The following is a 22,643-nucleotide window of genomic DNA, read 5'->3' as shown; positions in this document are numbered from 1 at the left end:
ACCTGGTGGTTGTTTTCGCACACTCTATGATAAACATTGTCCATGGAAAGAATTTAGTAAGAAGCAAAAGGAAAACAACCACCATGGATGGCAAAAGGACTGAAAAATGCTTGTAACAAAAAAAAATACATTATATCGAATACTTATAACACAAAGATCTAGAGAGGCAGAAAATAAGTACAAGAAATATACAAACAAGCTAATTAGCAAACTGTGAACATGTAGGAAATAATACCACAGTCAATTATTAAAGAAGAACAGACAACTTGAAAGCAATATAATTATTAAAAATGGTGCTAAGAAAGATTACCTCCAGTACTTTCTAGATGGAAATACAAAAATGACAAGTAGTTGAACTATTTAATGATTACTTTGTAAATATCGGAACAAATCTGGAACAAAAAAATCCAACTGTAGATAATGGGTCAGTTGAGGACTTGAGTGAGATCATAGACAGAAATCCCAACTCAATGTTCCTTAAGAATGTGACAAAAGAAGAAGTAATCAAAATTGTAAAAAAATGTAAATCCAACACCTCAACCGACTGTCACGGAATATATATGGTAATGACAAAAAAGGTTATAGAAGAAATGTCAGCGCCTCTAGCATATACTAGCAACCTATCATTTCTAACAAGCAAATTCCCAGACAAAATTAAAATAGCAAAAATTGTACCAATTTACAAGAATGGACTCAAAAACCAGTTTACTAACTACAGATCTGTTTCACTACTGCCACAGTTTTCCAAAATCATGGAGAAACTATTCAATAACCGATTAGACAAGTTTATCAACGAAAGTGGAATGCTCGTGGAGAACCAATATGGATTCCGAGCAAATATCTCATCATCGATAGCATTAATCAAAATAACAGAAGAAATTAACAACGCAATAGATGGTATAGAATGTGCTGCCGCAGTATTCATGGATCTTACAAAAGCATTTGACACAATTATTTATGATATTTTGATAAAAAACTTAGAACCATATGGCATCAGAGGATTGGTATTGAACTGCATAAGAAGCTATTTAACCAACAGGAAGCAAAACGTGAAGAGAGGTGAAAATATGTCAACACAGCTGGATATATCTTGTGGCGTACCCCAGGGATCAATACTGGGACCAACATTTTTCAATCTTAATATAAATGACATTGTAAAGTTACAAAGGACTTAAAGTTAGTTTTATTTGCAGACAACACAACTGCTTTTTGTTCAGGAGAGAACACACAGAAGCTAATACAAATAATAACAGAAGAAATTAACAAATTAAAAATATGGTTTGAAAAAAACAGACTCTTTGAATCTCATTAAAGCTAAAATAATGCTATTCAGTAACAGTAGAAAAGTGCATCATACACAAATACAAATAGACGGAGTAGACATTGAAAGGGTAAAAGAAACTAGATTTTTGGGTGTAATAATAGATTATGAAATTAACTGGAAATCTCATATTACAAATATACAACAGAAGAGGTGGCAACAAATATTTCAATAATTAAAAAAGCAAAATATGTTCTGAACCAAAAATCTGCTTATTTTCTTTACTGCTCGCTAGTGTTACCATATCTGAGTTATTGTGCAGAAATAAGGGGAAATGACTACAAATGTGCACTTCATTCACTAACAGTGTTACAAAAAATATCAGTTAGACTGATACATAATGTTGGATATAGAAAACATAAAAACACGTTATTTATTGAATCATAAATATTGAAATTTAACGATATGGTAAAATTGCAAACAGCTAAAATTATGTACAAAGCAAACTATAACCTGCTACCCAAAAATGTACAACAATTCTTCTCAACTAGAGAGGAGAAATATAATCTTAGAGAAAAATCTAATTTAAAACATTTGTATGCACGTACAACACTTAAGACGTTTGGTATATCAGTATGTGGAATTACATTATGGAATGGATTAAGCAAAGAAGTTAAACAATGTACTAATGTGATCCAGTTTAAGAGGTTGTTCAAATTAATAGGGTTTACAAAGTACAAGGAAGAAGAATTATGAGAAATACCTTCAACCTTATTGAAAACGGGATATTCTTCATCTCAGTATATTTATCATGACTGACTTAGTTATATATTGCAAGAACTGCTGTATTAATCATTCACTGATGTAATTGTGTTACAAAAAGGATACAGTAAGTGAACATATGCATTTGTAAACACTCTGAAGTGGGAAAGGTTTAGGGTTAAATACGCTTTGCTTCTTCCTACTCCTTTTCGGACATGATGTAAAGAGAAATTATATGCAATCATGTGTGATGTATTATGCTGTAAGTGTGTTCATGTTCGAAATAAACTAAACTCAATCAATCAATCAATCAATTCCTGGATAGTCCCACTCGTTAATGTTCCAGTTACATGCAGGATTCTCACAGGAATAAGGCAAAAAAAACAACCTTCCCTACACTACACCACAAAAAGGACTCCTAGAATATACAACAACTTCATTTTTAAACCAGGCATGTGATTTGACCACAATGAAAAAGACTGAAAAAATTTCCGGGGGTCTGGTGGGGGGCCAAGGGGGGCAACACCCCCCGAAGCTCCTGGTTTTTCACCAATTTAACATGCTAAAATTAACAAAGACAGCACCATTTGAAGAAAATATTTTAGTGTTTAAAGACATGAAAACATCATTAATAGAACATACATAACCCAATTATAATAATGAATCACTGTATATGGTTCAGTCCCAACAGTATTTAGTCACTAATATTTACATCATGTGTTCATTTCACATCCACAGGTGTCACATTGATCAGTGATATTATCTACAGTTTATTTACAGTATTACCACATTACTTCAGTTCACTTCACACATTAGCTTTCTCGGAGAGCCCTAACATGAGCCTTCCTTGCAAATGTCTGAGCAGCCTGCATTTTCCTTTTGGTCTCTGCTTTTGTAGCTTCTTTTTTGGATTTTTGGATAAATATAACAAAATACCAAATGTAAACATTTCATTCTTTTCGCCAAAATAGGATATACATTTATGAAAATAATTAAACATGTTTAGTATTGTTTACTCATATTTGAAAATAGGAAATAATAATAATGTGAGGACACTGACATATTGCATGAAACAAGTGTGAAAATATTTACCTTCAAGATTGTTACACCACTGACAATAGTTTCAAGAGACTACATAAGAACTTAATATTACAAAATAGTATTATATGCAAATTTATTTCAAATAAATTGTTAACTGGAATCAATAATGCGACTCTTTGAATTTCTGTAATTTCATAATGTATTTTCACGTGGCTTTTTATTTTTAGAAAAACCCATTTATATTTCGCAAAGCAATAATTGGTTAATATCTAAAACAAACATGCGTATTTCGCAAGCCAATATTTCTTAGCTTACCTCATTATTAACAACCCTGTCTGCAACTGAAGTGGGTTGTGGTTGGATCTTTCCTCTCCATGTCACTTTCGGTTGACATCCAAAACCAGCTAGTGTAAAGTTCGTTTTCCTTGCTTCAAGTTGTTTCATATGATTTTGGCGTTTCGCATGTACTTCCAAAGCCTTGAAACCTCGTGATCCATAGTCAATATTATCATGACACCACGTGCACAAAACCTTTCCGGGACGATCGATTTTCTGAATAATATCACCGAACAAAGTCGTAACTTCCTTCTTCCCAACAGTATCAGTGATTTCCCTTTCCATCCAGTCCCATCGAAACTTATTTTTGACATGTTTATCAATTTCTTTTACTCGTAAAGCGTCCTTTCTCTCGAGAACCGACATTGTTTACTTATGGAAAATGGCGGTAATAACCATTATGAATGATGACGTTATTAACGTCATCATTCATAACAGATGTCCTGATTGGTCACAAGGAACATATCGACCAATCAACTACGGCGTAATATAAACTACGTCTCGAATCTTGATTTAGGGTCGGAAAAAAAAACAGAAAACCGGGAGATAATTTTTTTCCCCCCCGAGATTAAAAAAGACGGAATTCCGACTTTAGACGGAAAAATCACATGCCTGTAAACTATAATCATGATTTGGAGTGCATTAAAAAAAGGGAAAGGACAATATAGCTCTCAGACAACACAATAATTTACTGTATTGAAAAATACAGTACATTGCACAACACAGCAGCCACAGAATCAATGTTGTAATAGCGGTAGGGATACAAATTGCTAAGCCAGCATTAATACTGCAGATGGGTTCAAGTGTAGCATGCATGAGTTTCAAACCGACAACTTAGTAGTGCAATCAACATTTTAAAGCGCACACAGAGGTAAAGCTGCAGGAAGACGACCACTCAAACTTCAAATCCTCAAAATTAATAGAATTTTAATCACAATCTCGATTTTGGTTGCCACTATTAAATAAGGGTGATCGTCGGCCATTTTAACATTCAAAAGGCCTACAGCCACACAGACCACACACCCACCGACTGGAGGAGACTTTGCAGGTAATAAAACAGAGGCGTTAATTGGAGAATTATTGGTAAGCGTTGCTGCAGAAAGCCACGCAGATATCATGATTTGAACTCTGAAATTTGTATTACTAAATTTCAAGTATATTGATCCATGCTCTGCAAGTTTGCCTTCCAAGAGATAGGGATCGATCCAGTATTGTTTCAAAAAAGAATCGATCAATTTTATCGATTATAGAAAGAGGAAAACATTGGATTTAAGAACGGCGGACCATATACGAAGTTTAGCACTTGTAATAATAAAGATTTTAAACATTGAGTCTATTTTTCCCTCTGTGGCGTCATCAAAACAAACATGGCGTTTATGTAAGGTGGTTGAGAAAAGTCACAAAAAATGCAAACACCACAAAACAATCTGTGACGGGTGTTTGTGGGCCTTTACGAGAAGGTTCTGTTGTGTGTGATGTGTGCGAGTGTGAACTACGTCCCGCGAGAGTTTGGGTGTCTGTGTGGTCAGTGTTTAAACGTGAGTTGTGGCGAACATCAGGTCTTGTTTATACTTAGGTCCAGAAATATTTGGGCAGTGATACAAGATTTTTTATTTTAGCTGTTTACGACAACTATTCAGGATACAATTACACAATCATTATGAGCTTAAAGGAGAACTGCACTTTTTTGGGAATTTTGCCTATTGTTCACAATCATTATGAGAAACAAGAAGACAAAAGTTTTTTTTTTTTCCAATTCTAAGATATAGAAATTGTCTCCTTATAGTTTGTTAGCAATGCAGCTAATGGTAGCAACCCATTCTACCTCTGTATCACTTTAAAAAATAATTCAAAAATCGTCAACAATACTTCATTTCCTGTATAATAACCAAGGTGTTGCAATATTGTTATTGTAAGAGCGAACACTGAGGAACTCTTTTTCTAGCATATTAACACGGTATTAGCCGTAAAAGTTAACTACGGAAAGATATAAGCTAGCTTCTACAGCAACATGACACGCGTTTGAGTTTGTAACACACAACACACTGAGATACGACACCAATCTGTACTGACTGAAAAACATGAACAATCATATTACAGTAAATGTAAAGTATGATTTCATGTTTTGTTTGTACGCAGCCAGCTGGACAGTGTATGTACTGTAGTTGTAATAAAAAACATGATGTGCTGCATGTATCATGATCAATATTATAGTGACTCACTCGATGGACAGTTGTTTGTTTGGTTCAGCTCGCCGGTGATGTTTCCAGTTGATTTGGGTAAGCAATCCATTAAATCTGCATAGCTTGACTCAAAGTTCCAGATTTGCAGCGTGACCATGTCGCACTCTCTCGGCTTCCGTCTGCTCCAACGTTTCACATTCTTCCTTCGTGCTCGCTTCTATAAGCAGCAGTTAATCTTCCGTATATTTAGTTTAAAAAAATAAGGCTGTGGTCCTCATTTGTCCAAAAATAGTCGCCTTCGTTGTCTATTACCAAGTCTGCCATGATTAGAAAACACACTCGTGTTTCATTCTGGGAGAAGAAACACATTTGTTGTGGGAAGTCGAAAGTGTGTTGCTATGGAAACAGAAATAAATTACCAAAATATGGTAAATATTGTACATTAGCCGTAAAAGTTAACTACGGAAAGATATAAGCTAGCTTCTACATCAACATGACACGCGTTTGAGTTTGTAACACACAACACACTGAGATACGACACCAATCTGTACTGACTGAAAACGTACATTACATGATCGTGTCTGCTATTACATTATATATAGATTTGCAGTGTGTATATAAAACGTTGATTGGAGTCCCCTTTATTTAGAAAAGTATCGAAATAATTTTGGTACCGGTACCAAAATATTGGTATCGGTACAACACTAGTGCCAACTAAACTACATGTTTAACTGGTCCGCACACTAGTATGAATCCATGCAAGCACCTGTGCACCTGCAGCATTAACACAGCAGCCTATACTCCTCCCTGCATGGAATGGTACCTCTTGTGGTTGTAAAAAACCTGCAATTAGGCCGGGGGGTGCTCAAGACATGGAAGGACAGAAAGAGCAAATGCATGATGAATGGTAGGTGTCAGTTGTATGTAGACTCCACTGCAGAATTAATAATTTTCAACCAGACTTGTTGCAGTTATATTTTTCGGTCTTACTATTATTCTTATATATCACATTTAATTTCAGGGTGACAGAGATCACATGGGCTTTCCTTCAAGGTTTGTAGGTGTGAATTTTTTTTTTTATTTTTTTTTTTTATAATGTCCTGCCCAGCTTCTCGGGCAAATCATATAGCAGATGTAGATGCCCGTATCGGCTGTTCAGATTTACTTTACAAAAGAGAAGTGTAGGATACTTCTCTTGTTGCCTTACTAGTATTTTGACTTTATTAAATGTATTTATATTATCATTTGGTGCCGCCGGGCCGGAGCAGGAGGGGATAGAAAGAAAGAAAAGGGAAGACAGAGGGGGGAATTGTGGGGACAAGAGGGGGATTAGACAGAGAGACAAAAACAACAACAGCAAACACAACAACAACAACAACAACAACAGAGCAACATCAGCAAATACGACATGTACAAATATGATGGTAAAAGTAATAGCAAATAAGCAGTTAGCGAAAATTTTAAAAAAAATACAGAAATGACAATGAGCATTATTACACTAAAAATGGAGCAATATGAATACCAATAGAAATAGTGCTATTGATAATAAACAATACCAATACTTTACCTTTATTATCAACAATACAATTGTTCAAATGCAACAATACATATACGTAATGATAACTTGAGATACGAAAGAATGCAGAAAAATGGAGGGGAAGAAAGAGAAGCAACCTACATTAACCTTGGAGATTGTTATAGTAACAATAGGTTAAGCTTTGTCAGTGTGCCATGTGTTATACCCAGTTTACCCTAGGGCAACAACGTTAATATATGTTTGATGAAACGTGATTATGTGCATGAGTGTATGTGTGCATATGTACTTGTATATGTACAGTATGTGTATATGTGTGCTTGTACAGTGAATGTATATGTACAGTATGTGTATATGTGTGTACAGCGAATGTATATGTACAGTATGTGTATACAGTATGTGTGTTTGAACAGTGAATGTATATGTACAGTATGTGTGTATGTGTTTGTACAGTGAATGTATGTGTACAGTATATGTATGTGTGTGTTTGCACAGTGAATGTATATGTGTAGTATGTGTATGTGTGTGTTTGTACAGTGAGTGTATATGTACAGTATGTGTATATGTATGTTTTTACAGTGAATGTATATGTACAGTATGTGTATACAGTATGTTTGTATAATGAATGTGCGTGTGGATGTACGAACTTTGAGTGTGTAAATATGTACTGTATTTATTTGTATATGTATGTGGGAGCGTAGGTACCTATGTATGTCTGTATGTATGTGTGTGAGTATATGTGAATTTGCATGTACAATACATTTGACTCCCAGTGTGTGCGGGAGCCAGAGTACGGCCCCAGCCTCCCCGAGAGCCCATCCCACAAACAGTAGGTGTGGTGCCCAGGGAACCAGGGGCCACCGCCCCCACGCAGCCAAGCCGGACAGCGACAGGAACCCCAGAGCCTGGCCCACCGCGCCGCCCACAAGGGCCAGCAGCAGGCCGCAGACAGACGCACCCGGCAGAGGACAAGGCACGAGAAAAGCAGGGGGCAGCCAGACCCCAAGCCAGCGAGAGACCACACCCCACACGGACAGAAAGGCGGGACGCCCCGCCCGAGGGGCCCGTAGACCCCCCGCAACCGGACAGGAAGACCGCCCCCGCCCCACCGGCAACCGGGCCCCCACGAGCCCCCCCCCCCCCCCACCCCACCCCACCCGCAGGGACCCCAACGATGGAGATGGAACAACCAGCAACCGCCCCGCCGAGTCTAGGTGTGAATTTGAGTATGAATGCTCACTGGAGCCTCCTTCTCATTGTTAGGCTGTGCTTCATTAATGATGTAGCGATGATATTTTAGCTCCTCAGCTGTCACTGAAGCCTGAGTGGCATCTCACTGCCGACAATAGTGGGTACACCTGCATAATATGTGGTATGCAAAGTGATAAAAAATAACAATGCTCAGTTAAATTGTGCTTGTAAAAAGTGGAAAGTGCAAAAGCAAACCTCATTATTAACCAGTTCAGTTCAGTTTCAGTTTATTTCGAACATGCATTACAACGTAATGCATCACACAATTCCAGTTGTTTCATTACAGCACGTCCGAAAAGGAGTAGGAAGAAGCAGAGCTTATTTCATCCTACCCCTTTTCATACCATAGCAATTTTATCGGGACGGTGTGGCTCAGTTGGGAGAGTGGCCGTGCCAGCAACCTGAGGGTTCCTGGTTCAACCCCCACCTTCTACCAACCTAGTCACGTCCGTTGTGTCCTTGAGCAAGACACTTCACCCTTGCTCCTGATGGGTCGTGGTTAGCGCCTTGCATGGCAGCTCCCGCCATCAGTGTGTGAATGTGTGCGTGAATGAGTGAATGTGGAAATAGTGTCAAAGCGCTTCGAGTACCTTGAAGATAGAAAAGTGCTATACAAGTATAATCCATTTACCATTTATCCAATGTCCTTGTTCTCTGTAACAGAACAGTGAACAAAAAAATAATTCATAAATAATATACCATAATACACCATAAGCATACACATAATTATTGTTCTGTGTACTTTGTGAACACGTGTAGTTTGAACCATCTCTTAAACTGAATCATATTGGTGCTTTGTTTGATTTATTTGGTTAATCCGTTCCATAATGTAATTCCACATACTGATATACTAAAGGTTTTAAGTGTTGTACGAGCATACTAACGTTTTAAATTAGATTTTCTTCTAAGGTTATATATCTCCTCTTTTGTTGAGAATAATTGTTGTACATTCTTGGGTAGCAGGTTATAGTTTGCTTTGTACATCATTTTAGCTGTTTGCAAATGCACCAAATCGTTGAATTTCAATAATTGTGATTTAATAAATGGAGGGTTTGTATGTTCTCTATATCCAACATTATGTATTATTCTAATTGATCTTTTTTGTAACACAGTTAGTGAATGAAGCGCACATTTCTAGTTGTTTCCCCATATTTCTACACAATAACTCAGATATGGTAACATTAGTGAGCAGTAGAGAATATAAAGTGATTTTTGGTCTAGAACATGTTTTGCTTTGTTCATTATTGATGTGTTCCTTGCTACTTTATGTTGTATATTTTTTACATGAGATTTCCAATTCATTGTATCATCTATTATTACACCCAAAAATCTGTTTTCTTTTACTCTGTCAATATTTACTCCGTCTATCTGTATTTGTGTTTGCCTTTCTCTTCTTCTGTTACCAAATAGCATTATTTTAGTCTTACTGAGATTGTTTTTTGTTAAACCATCTTTTTAATTTGTTCATTTCTTTTGTTATTTGTATTAGCTTCTGTGTGTTCTCTCCGGGTGTCATCAAACTACATTACCAAACTAAACCTAGGGATTATTTTAAAACGGGTAATAGTAATTTAAAAGGTTAAAAGAAATACAGATTGCGTCGATTCACAACAAGAAGACGAAAAGCTCGTCGCGGCACATGTCAACATTGGCGTGTTACTCACATTGACTGCGTCCTCATCAAAAAAAAAGCAGCGCAGCGTCGCAGCTCCGCACTTGGCAGGATTCATGGGTCTTTGGGCAGACAGAAGTTTGTCCGCGGATGATAAATGAATGGTGTGTGGATGGCGACGTCCCAAAACGCGAGTGAAAAGGGTTTGGAATGGATGACGTCCAGAGACGCCGGCCACCGAGTGAACGTTCCCCCGGCGTGGACACGGAACACGCTCACTGGGGAGAAGGAAGAAGAGCTCTCGCGCCGGGATAAGCCTCGATGATTTTACTTAATATAACTTACATATTATAATCATAATCATGGAAATGTACACACTTCGGTGCATGTTTTTTATTATCATTTTACCATTTCATAAGGCTATTATGCACTCCGAAGCAACAGGTGGCGCTATAATCCCTAACCACAACCATTTTAGCCAATCAGAATCCGCTTAAAAAGAAGGTAAAGTAATACGTAAGTTAACAAAACAACTACCAAGTGGGATTTTTTTTGGAGAGTATGTTTTGTTTTTTTCCTTTTTTTTTGTTTTTTGGGCAGCACGGTGGAACAGGGGTTAGTGCGTCTGCCTCACAATACGAAGGTCCTGAGTAGTCCTGGGTTCAATCCCGATCTTTCTGTGTGGAATTTGCATGTTCTCCCCGTGACTGCGTGGGTTCCCTCCGGGTACTCCGGCTTCCTCCCACCTCCAAAGACATGCACCTGGGGATAAGTTGATTGGCAACACTAAATTGGCCCTAGTGTGTGAATGTGAGTGTGAATGTTGTCTGTCTATCTGTGTTGGCCCTGTGATGAGATGGCGACTTGTACAGGGTGTACCCCGCCTTCCGCCCGATTGTAGCTGAGATAGGCTCCAGCGCCCCCCACGACCCCGAAGGGAATGAGCGGTAAAAAATGGATGGATGGATGGATGTTTTGTTTTATCTGAAATTCAGTTTGACTATTGCTTACTGTGCCAAGATGCATACTTAAGTGTGGCTATGCATGCAGGATACAGACTTGTATGTCATATTTTATACAAGCAAAATTTGAAGGTAACACAAGTGAAAAAAGTCAGCCATTTTAAATAACACACACATACGTGTGTGTATATATATCTATATATATGTATATATTGCCAAAAGTATTTGGCCACCCATCCAAATAATCAGAATCAGGTGTCCTAATCACTTGGCCCGGCCACAGGTGTATAAAATCAAGCACTTAGGTGTCTACAAATATTTGTGAAGAATGGGCCGCTCACAGGAGATCAGTGATTTCCAGCGTGGAACTGTCATAGGATGCCACCTGTGCAACAAATCCAGTCATGAAAATTCCTCGCTCCTAATATTCCAAAGTCAGCTGTCGTCTTTATTATAAGAAAATGGAAGAGTTTGGGAACAACAGCAACTCAGCCACGAAGTGGTAGGCCATGTAAACTGACAGAGAGGGGTCAGCGGATGCTGAAGCGCATAGTGCAAAGAGGTCGGTGACTTTCTGCACAGTCAGTTGCTACAGAGCTCCAAACTTCTTGTGACCTTTCAATTAGCCCACATACAGTATGCAGAGAGCTTCATGGAATGGGTTTTCATGGCCGTGCAGCTGCATCCAAGCCAGAAATGTGAAGTGAAGTGAATTACATTTATATAGCGCTTTTTCTCAAGTGACTCAAAGCGCTTTACATAGTGAAACCCAATATCTAAGTTACATTCAAACCAGTGTGGGTGGCACTGGGAGCAGGTGGGTAAAGTGTCTTGCCCAAGGACACAACGGCAGTGACTAGGATGGCGGAAGCGGGGATCGAACCTGCAACCCTCAAGTTGCTGGCACGGCCGCTCTACCAACCGAGCTATACCGCCCCCAATCACCAAGTCAAATGCAAACCTTCGGATGCAGTGGTCTAAAGCACGTCACCACTGAGCTCTATAAATCTATAAATCCCGCTTTTCCATCTGGCAATCTGATGGACGAGTCTGGGTTTGGAGATTGCGAGGAGAACGGTACATTTCGGACTGCATTGTGCCGAGTGTGAAATTTGGTGGAGGTGGAATGATGGTGCGGGATTGTTTTTCAGGAGTTGGGCTTGGCCCCTTAGTTCCAGTGAAAGGAACTTTGAATGTTCCAGGATACCAAAACATTTTAAACAATTCCATGCTCCCAACCTTGTGGGAACAGTTTGGAATGGGCCCCATCCTCTTCCAACATGACTGTCCACCAGTGCAAAAAGCAAGGTCCATAAAGACATGAATGACAGAGTCTGTTGTGGATTAACTTGACTGGCCTGCACAGAGTCCTGACTTGAACCCAATAAAACACCTTTGGGAGGAATTAGAACAGAGACTGAGAGCCAGGCCTTCTCAACCAACATCAGTGTGTGACCTCACCAATGCGCTTTTAGAAGAGTGGTGGGACATTTCTATAAACACACTCGGCAACTTTGTGGACAGCCTTCCCAGAAGAGTTGAAGCTGTAATAGCTGCAAAAGGTGGACCGACATCATATTGAACCCTATGGGTTAAGAATGGGATGGCACTTTAGGTTCATATGTGAGTCAAGGCAGGTGGCCAAATACTTTTGGCAATATAATGTATAAAAATATATACATGTATATAGATATACACTACCGTTCAAAAGTTTGGGGTCACATTGAAATGTCCTTATTTTTGAAGGAAAAGCACTGTACTTTTCAATGAAGATAACTTTAAACTAGTCTTAACTTTAAAGAAATACACTCTATACATTGCTAATGTGGTAAATGACTATTCTAGCTGCAAATGTCTGGTTTTTGGTGCAATATCTACATAGGTGTATAGAGGCCCATTTCCAGCAACTATCACTCCGGTGTTCTAATGGTACAATGTGTTTGCTCATTGGCTCAGAAGGCTAATTGATGATTAGAAAACCCTTGTGCAATCATGTTCACACATCTGAAAACAGTTTAGCTCGTTACAGAAGCTACAAATCTGACCTTCCTTTGAGCAGATTGAGTTTCTGGAGCATCACATTTGTGGGGTCAATTAAACGCTCAAAATGGCCAGAAAAAGAGAACTTTCATCTGAAACTCGACCGTCTATTCTTGTTCTTAGAAATGAAGGCTATTCCACAAAATTGTTTGGGTGACCCCAAACTTTTGAACGGTAGTGTATATATTTAAAAATGCTGCCATTTTAATAATAATAATACGTGTATTTTATTAGGCGCCTTTGGCACTCCAATATACAGCACTTAAAAGTAGGGATGTTCCGATCAGAGTTTTATGCTGCCGATTCTGATACCGCTCATCCATGAGTGAGATCGTCTGATACCAATACCGATGCCGCTCACACGTATTAACTATACAATTTTCTATATAACGACGGTAAGCGCTATTGACACTTTAATAATATCAACACATAATAATAAAAAAGTTCCTTACTCTCTTTTATCATATACTATTGATTAAGCAGGACAAAGTCGATACCACACAATAACTAAACAAAAGCTACTACTAAACTACTCATTTAAATCCTTTAGGTTTCACCTTCAAAGTCCTTCTATGTCCGGGGAATTATTTGCGAACATTTAAACATTACTGAAAAATGATTTTTGAGAAAATAAAAATATCGACTTACTCGCTGTAGTTTCGATCACATAGCCTACTGATACTACCCTCTGTATCGACACCACTAGTGAATGGATCAATCTGCTCTCCTCTCACATGTTGTGTACTGACTGCAGAGGTGGGTAGAGTAGCCAGAAATTGTACTCAAGTAAGAGTACTGTTACTTTAGAGATTTATTACTCAAGTAAAAGTAAGGAGTAGTCACCAAAATATTTACTTGACTAAAAGTAAACAGTATGTTGTGAAAAAACTACTCAAGTACTGAGTAACTGATGAGTAACCTGTTCGTTTAATGATGACGACAACAAATAATGCACAAAAACATAAAATTAGCAATGAGCAAATTCAGAGCCAGGAATATCGCTTTAGCAACTAAAACAATAACATATATAAAATAATAATACATTAACATAAAAAAAAATAAGGCAAATTGAGCCACAATAATAGGCTCAGTAGGCAGAGATTACAAAGGAAAATAACAAGTTAGCCTTTACGCAAACCATAAACTGATAGGTGTGGGCTGCACCTGAGAACACACTGTGCACTTCTGATTGGTGTTTGTATGCATACGTGAGTGTGTGCGTGTGTGTGTATCTCTGTCTGTCTATGAGGCTGCAGTGCGTTAATAAATGTCCCCAGATCTTCTGAGACCAGTCTGTTAGCGGTTCCCAGAATAAACTCAATTTAAGGGAGAGCATCATTCAGTCACTATGCAACAAATAGCTGGAATAAACTTCTTGAAGATGTCAGACTTTCCCCAACTCTGACTCCTTTTAAAACTAGACTGAAAACTTTTGTGTTCACCTTAGCTTTCAGCTAAATCTTTTAATCTTTTAACTTTTAACGTCCGCACTGTTTTCATTTTTATTGTCTGCATTTTAATTTTGCTTTTATTTTCTTTCATTTTACTTTGTTGTTTGTGAAGCACTTTGAGTCTGCCTTGTGTATGAAAAGTGCTATACAAATAAAGTTGCCTTGCCTTGCCTTGCCTTGCCTTGCCCACACGATGTACATTTGGCAGTGATTCATAGCAGGGAAGCTAACATCAGCCTACGTTGACAGCCAAAATATCTACTAACGTTACTTACCGTACTTCCTCAAATTTGATGTTGAGTTCATGTAAGCCAGGGGTGCCCACACTTTTTCAGCAGGCGAGCTACATTTTAAATGACAAAGTCGAGGCGATCTACCTCATATATACATATACATACACACACATATCATATATATATATATATACCTTTAACATGTGAACAAAAACAGCAAAAATAAATATAAATTATAAACTGTATGTATAAATGTATATATATATATATATATATATATATATATATATATATATATATATATATATATATATATATATATATATATATATATATATATATATATATATATATATGTATATATATATATATATATATATATATATATATATATATATATATATATATATATATATATATATATGTGTATGTATGTGTATATGTATATATATATATATATATATATATATATATATAAATATATATATATATATATATATATATATATATATATAAATATATATATATATATATATATATATATATATATATATATATATATATATATATATATATATATATATATATATATATATATATATATATATATATATATAAATACATATATATATATATATATACAGTATATATTAGGGATGTCCGATAATGGCTTTTTGCCGATATCCGATATTCCGATATTGTCCAACTCTTTAATTACTGATACTGATATCAACCGATACCGATATCAACCGATATATGCAGTCGTGGAATTAACACATTATTATGCCTAATTTGGACAACCATGTATGGTGAAGATAAGGTACTTTTTAAAAAAAAAAATAAAATAAGATAACTCAATTAAAAACATTTTCTTGAATCAAAAAGAAAGTAAAACAATATAAAAACAGTTACATAGAAACTAGTAATTAATGAAAATGAGTAAAATTAACTGTTAAAGGTTAGTACTATTAGTGGACCAGCAGCACGCACAATCATGTGTGCTTACAGACTGTATCCCTTGCAGACTGTATTGATATATATTGATATATAATGTAGGAACCAGAATATTGATAACAGAAAGAAATGGGGGGAGGGAGGTTTTTTGGGTTGGTGCACTAATTGTAAGTGTATCTTGTGTTTTTTATGTTGATTTAATAAAAAATCAAAAAATGAATAAAAAACGATACAGATAATAAAAAAACCGATACCGATAATTTCCGATATTACATTTTAATATCGTAATATTAAAATTACCTTTTAATATTATCCTGCCTGCCGATATTATCGGACATCCCTAGTATATATATATATATATATATATATATATATATATATATATATATATATATATATATATATATATATATATATATATATATATACTGTATATATATACATACATTTATATATACAGTATATCAATCAATCAATCAATCAATCAATGTTTATTTATACAGCCCTAAATCACAAGTGTCTCAAAGGGCTGCACAAGCCACAACGATATAATTTTTATTTGTTAATTTTGCCGTTTTTGTTCACATGTTAAAGGTGTTTTAATGAATATACATGCATGTTTAACATATAGATTCCTTTCTTTCATGAAGACAAGATTATAAGTTGGTGTATTACCTGATTCTGATGACTTGCATTGATTGGAATCAGACAGCAGTGCTGATAACGTCCACGTTTTCAAATGGAGGAGAAAAAAAGTTCCTCCTTTCTGTCTAATACCACATGAAAGTGGTTGGTTTTCGGCATCTTATTTGTCCAGCTGCCATATTCGTTTTTATACACTTAACAAGAAATACATTGGCGGCAAACTCCGTAGCTTGCTAGCTTGTTTGCGCTGGCTTTCAGAGACTCTTATTTTGTTAGCGCAGGCGCGATGGAGCGGCACTTTTATTGTGAAGACAGGAACTGTGCGGTCAGTCTTTAGGCTTTTGACGGGAGGTACGGTTGAAATAAAAGTGTCTTTTTTCCTTCACACTTTTGATTGATTGAAACTTTTATTAGTAGATTGCACAGTACAGTAGATATTCCGTACAATGGACCACTAAATGGTAACACCCGAATAAGTTTTTCAACTTGTTTAAGTCGGGGTCCACGTGTGACGGTCATGTGACCACCTGGCTCTGTTTGATTGGTGAAACGGAGTCAAACGTCACCAGTGACTGCATCTGATTGGTGAAATGGAGTCCAACGTCACCAGTGGCTGTATTTGATTGGATGAAACGCAGGGATGCGCTAGATCCTATTTTGAAGGTCTGTCTGACAGACCAAAACAAACAAAGCGTGCATTAACAGATCGATAAAAATTAGTAGCGAGTAGCGAGCTGAATGGAGATAAATGGAGTGGAGTAAAAGTAGCGTTCATTCTCTATAAATATACTCAAGTAAAAGTAAAAGTATGTTGCATTAAAACTACTCTTAGAAGTACAATATATCCCAAAAGTTACTCAAATAGATGTAACGGAGTACATATAGCGCGTTACTACCCACCTCTGACTGACTGTGACAATGCTGACATACCAACAATTGTTATATTATCCTCTTCCTAGCCTCTTATTAATCGACTTGTTAATATCTGCTTACTTTCCGCTGCCCCGTGGTTACATCTACACATCTTAAAGTTCACTAAGCACTTATTTCTTGACCTATTTCTTGCTTAATGCTAGCTTAGCGGTTAGCAGCTATTAGCATTCTTGCTCCTGGCTTGCTCTCCGTGTGTTACAAGTTTGGCGTCGTCCTCCGGTGATGATGCTATTTGAAAGCGATACTTAAGATACTAAGAGAAACGCAGTTAAATTGGTGTAATGGAGGTGGGTATTATTACCTGAGGAAATTGTGTATGGACACATAATTAGCTGCTAGCTTGTCAGCTGGGGTACGAAAAATAAAAAGTGTCACAAGGGATCGTTGTTTGTGATCTGCATTAAAAGGCATTGATCGCAAGTATTGGGTGGTTTCCTAAATTATGTAAAAGAGACTGATCTAAAATGTAACCCTGATTGAAAAGCAAAAGTAATTGAAAGCTAGATAATTGATGAGCCTTGTGTCTGCTTTTTTTTATTGCTGTACTGTGTTGGGGACATTCAGGAGTGCAATTGTCTGTGGCTTCACGTAAATATGGGCCCATACCTTTTTGACTGATGCATGTTTTTTTTAAGTTTATTTTAAAAATTTTAGTCTATGTATAACTTTTGTGGGTTACCGTATTTTTCGGACTATAAGGCGCACTTATAATCCTTTTTTTTCCTCAAAACTCGACAGTGCGTCTTATAACCCGGTGCGCCTAATGTACGGAATGATTATGGTTGTACTCACAGATCTCGAAGCAATTTTATTTGGTACATGGTGTAATGATAAGTGTGACCACTAGATGGTAGTCACACATAAGAGATACGGGTAGACTGCAATATGACGCTAGTAAACAACACAAAAACATTAAATGTTCCTTTGAAAATAAAGAACATTACACAGGGCACTCAAAAATCTGTCAAAATGTTTTAGTATGACTTTGAAGCCGCACCGCTTGATGGATTGTCGGCCCATTACGGCTACTGTAGTCAGAGATACAAGTATTACTATGGGGTGTGTACAAGGACTGCAAAATGGCTGTCGGATGTTTAGTTTCAAAATATTATGCAAAAACAACTTTTCTTACCTACTAGTACCTGCTGATGTGTACTTGAGATCTGCATATTAAAATGTGCGCACTTCCGCCACTGTAGTCTGTGCCAATGCCGTAGTCGATAAGTTTCTTCTTCTTGTCTATCTTCTTGTTATGTGGCATACACCCTCTGCTGTTGCCATTTCTAATATAAAGTAGCATAAAGTTCTAACTTATATCTCGCTATGTAAGCACTAAAAACTACCAGTGTAGTGGGTTTACATAATTCACCCAAGGAACTTTGGTTATTAGAGAGTTCCGGTTGGGCGGTTTTTCACGGGACACATTTCCGGCGTTGTTGCAGTAGTGAGCCACGGATGAGAAGATGCTGCTCCGTTGTTGATTTAAGTAAAGTCTGAATGTCATTAAAAGAATTAGCTCCATCTTTTGACACTTCTTCAACACCCGTCCTTGCACGCTACACCGCTACAACAAAGATGATGGAGAAAAGAAGCTGCCGAAGGTGAGCCACGTAAATAAGTCCGCCCACTAAACGGTGCAACCTGAAGTGACTGTCAGAAAGTGACTTGGAAATTATCTGTAAAATATAATCTAGGCAACATATTGACCAAAGAACCACCATTATATGTTACGTAGACCACTAGGAAGTAGTTTCAATTTAGAAAAAAATAAAATAATAGTATGACCTCTTTAATGCGCCCTATAATCCGGTGCGTTTTATATACGAAAAAAGCTAAAAAATAGACCATTTATCGGCAGTGCGCCTTACAACCCGTTGCGCCCTATGGTCCGGAAAATACAGTATAACTTTTGTAGGTTACTTGTTTGGGTGAGAAAAAAAAGAACAGTTGACATGTGTTTAATTGTATTTCTGGACTGTATGTGTCAAAAATCCAACAAACAAACAAAACAAGGCATTGATTGCTGTGGAGGTTGCCCTCCAGGGGGTTCTTTGGACCACCAAAGACCTTAATGAGAGCCCGGTTCAGGTGCACAATACAGTTTTAATTTTTCAATAAAGTCTCTGGGTTGCTTTTCAGCAATCGTCTTTTTGTGACTGTCCGTCTTGCTCTCGCTCTCCACCAGCTCCAACCACGTCTCTCCTCCCGGTTGCTGCTTATACAGAGTGACAGGTGATTAGATAACAAGGCCCAGGTGGGCCATACGCACCTGTCGCTGACTTTGAGGCCGGTCCTGGCACACCCCGCTTCGCTGCAGGCCCGCAGGCCACGCCCCCCTCCACAATCGCCAATGGCGATGACATATTTTTCATGAAAATCGGCAGACACTGATCAGTGGTGGAATGGATCGGCACATCCTTACTTAAAAGCAGTTTTTAGTCCTGTTCTTTACAAATGTCAAAATACCCTTAACTACCTTCTTTAGTGCTCCAGCGCTGTACGCGGTACTACTCCAGTGGTGAGTATTATAAAGCGATGTGTGTTTCCTGCACTGCTTCAGAATGGTAGTGGTTTCTAATATGTTGTCCCTTTGACGGACAAAAGCAGCAACAGCGCGGAGCTCAGTAAACCTGTATAGCTAAGTATTAAAACACACTTTAGCCCGTGCATGCTGTCCATATTTGGACTTGACGGCGCACAGTGTAAATGCAAACTGGCAGCAGCTGATGGAGATTAAGGCGCATGCACAGTTGAGCTTCCCGCTCTCACAGTGTAAGCACTTCATATTTCGGTTATTGATGCGTGACACGTCTGTAAAAGCCTGATGGGGGATGCAGAGTTCAGATAACTCACGGAGCAAAATGTGTGTTGCCAGTGTGTACAAGCTGCCAACTGTCTTTTGCTTCAAACTAATGCCCACTAAAGGCGGCAGTGTGAAAGTTCTCGCAAACCAATCGTTTATCAACAATGACGATCATCTGAAAGTAGAAAGCTGACAGATAATGTCGTCTTTTTGATCCCCAGCTACTGGATAATGTTGGATTTTGTAACATTTTGTTTGTCTTATTTAGCTACAGAAGAGGTGTATGAGGCAGTGCAGTTGTACACTACTATAAACAGTGGTGGGCCGTCAGGGCCAGCAAGGCCTTCTCTGCTGGCCTAGCATAACCAGAAATCATGATCATAAATAAAGATACAAATAATTTTTTACTTACTTTCCCTAAATATCTAAAAGTATTCATATTCTCTTCATGTCATATTATACTCCTTCCAGTGCTGCTGTTTTTAGGTTAGAGTTTTTATCCAAACAGAATTCAGCTAGCTTATGTTGCCATGCTGTACGAAATCTGCCTTCAGAATTAACAATGCGGGCGTCTGTGCACTGTAAGTGAATGGGCAGATACAGCTGATAGATAATTGCGATAGCCAATCAGATCATGAGTTGTTGTCAGTAAGGCCTTCTAGCTGGCCTCACGTTGAACGTGACATTTACGCGTTCTGTGATTGGATACTAACTGGTTTGAGCAACGGCGGTTCTATGCAGATCAGCAGAGCCACACCCGGGACCGTGAGCAGACTAATTTGAGAACATATACAGTTGATAGACAGTTGCGATAGCCAATCAGATCACAAGTTGTTGACAGTAGCCTATCTAGGTGGATACTCACTTGTCACTCCAAAGTCAGTATCCAATCACAAGTTGCAATTTCAATTTAATAAATTAGGAAGGGTTGTGCTGTAGCTAGCAGAGAAATCACCAATACTCACTTTTTTAACTCACAAAACATTGATCAGGTGGTAGATATATATGTTACGTCTTCGACGCATGGCTGCGATTGTTGTGTTCCTTCCAAGGCAGGAGACAAGCAGGAGTGTCGTGGAGTTAAGATGAAGTATTATTTTAATAAATTAAAGGCAAGACAAAAATACAAAACTGAGGACGCTAGCAAGCGTGGAGCAGAACAAAACCAAAATGTCACCAAAGGTGAAAAAACGAGGAAAGCTAGACTTTGCTACAGCGATGAGAAAAAAAAACATGAGACGTAAATGTTGCCTACAGCAAACATTGACCCAGCAACTACTGCTGGGTGACCGCACACTATAAAGGGGAGTGATTAACCAAAACACCTGGCGAGAACACTAATTGCTAAACTAAGACAGGTGAGGAGAATCAGTGCCCATGGAAACCAACAGTAAACAGGGAAAGAGGGTGCTCCCAGGAAACAGACTAACACAGAAACATTACCAAAAACATACATCATGCCATGATCCGGGTAACGGATCATGACATAACCCCCCCCTTAAGGGACGGATCCCAGACGTCCCAAACTAGAAACCCCTCCCCTAAAAAAAAAAAAAAAAAAAAAAAAAAAAAAAAAAAAAAACCTCCAGAATAAGTCAAAAGTCACGGGAGGGTGGAGGGAGGTCTTGGTGGTGGGCCGCCCAGCCATGTGTCCCCGAAGCCACCGGGGACAAGTCAGGTGGCGGCGGCGAGTAGATTGTCGCCGCCTTTGTCGAGGCGGGCGACCTCGGAATGGCCATGTCTGTGGCCGTTGAGGAGGCGGACGAGACTGACGCCAGAACCTCAGCAGTCTTTGAGTCCTACACCCAAGTCCTGGGCGTCGCTGCTGTTGGCGCCAAAAGCGTCCATAAAAAGTCCAGAGACGAGGAGGTGGGCGGCGCCGTGGTGCGGCCCGCCTGACATGAGGAGGTGGGCACGTCGTCGGCGAAGCAGGCGTAGAAGCCGTGGGAGGCGTGGTAGGCGAGGCAGGTGTGGAAGCCGCGGGAAGCGTCATCGCCGTGGAAACAGGAAGCGTCGTCGCCGTGGAAGCAGGAGGCGTCGCCGTGGAAGCAGCAGGAGGCGTCGCCATGGAAGCAGGAGGCATCGCCATGGAAGCAGGAGGCTCGTCTGTCGGCGTGGGCGGAGCCAGAGGCGGAGCAGGCGGCTCGTCTGCCGGCGTGGGCGGAGCCATAGGCGGAGCAGGCGGCTCGTCTGCCGGCGTGGGCGGAGCCATAGGCGGAGCAGGCGGCTCGTCTGCCGGCGTGGGCGGAGCCATAGGCGGAGCAGGCGGCTCGTCTGCCGGCGTGGGCGGAGCAGGCGGCTTGTCTGCCGGCGTGGGCGGAGCAGGCGGCTCGTCTGCCGGCGTGGGCGGAGCCAGAGGCGGAGCAGGCGGCTCGTCTGCCGGCGTGGGCGGAGCCAGAGGCGGAGCAGGCGGAGCAGGCGGAGCAGGCGGCTCGTCTGTCGGCGTGGGCGGAGCAGGCGGCTTGTCTGCCGGCGTGGGCGGAGCAGGCGGCTCGTCTGCCGGCGTGGGCGGAGCCAGAGGCGGAGCAGGCGGCTCGTCTGCCGGCGTGGGCGGAGCCATAGGCAGAGCAGGCGGCTCGTCTGCCGGCGTGGGCGGAGCCATAGGCGGAGCAGGCGGCTCGTCTGCCGGCGTGGGCGGAGCA

At 39.3% G+C, this 22,643-nt stretch overlaps 1 long non-coding RNA gene across 1 annotated transcript in view; it reads right to left on the bottom strand.

The window, feature by feature from the left end:
* LOC133647766 (uncharacterized) overlaps window positions 1-10,350 on the bottom strand; it is a 126,084-nt gene extending 115,734 nt beyond the window's left edge. The window contains exon 1 of the long non-coding RNA XR_009825767.1: window positions 10,033-10,350. This is a non-coding gene — a long non-coding RNA (uncharacterized LOC133647766). The remainder of the gene's footprint in view (window positions 1-10,032) is intronic.
* Window positions 10,351-22,643: the final 12,293 nt, after the last annotated feature.

The sequence above is a fragment of the Entelurus aequoreus genome, linkage group LG04 (assembly GCF_033978785.1).
Source record: "Entelurus aequoreus isolate RoL-2023_Sb linkage group LG04, RoL_Eaeq_v1.1, whole genome shotgun sequence".
Classification (NCBI taxonomy): Eukaryota; Metazoa; Chordata; class Actinopteri; order Syngnathiformes; family Syngnathidae; genus Entelurus; species Entelurus aequoreus.
Note: the sequence above shows the minus strand (reverse complement) of the source record. Positions and strands in the feature narration are given on the sequence as shown.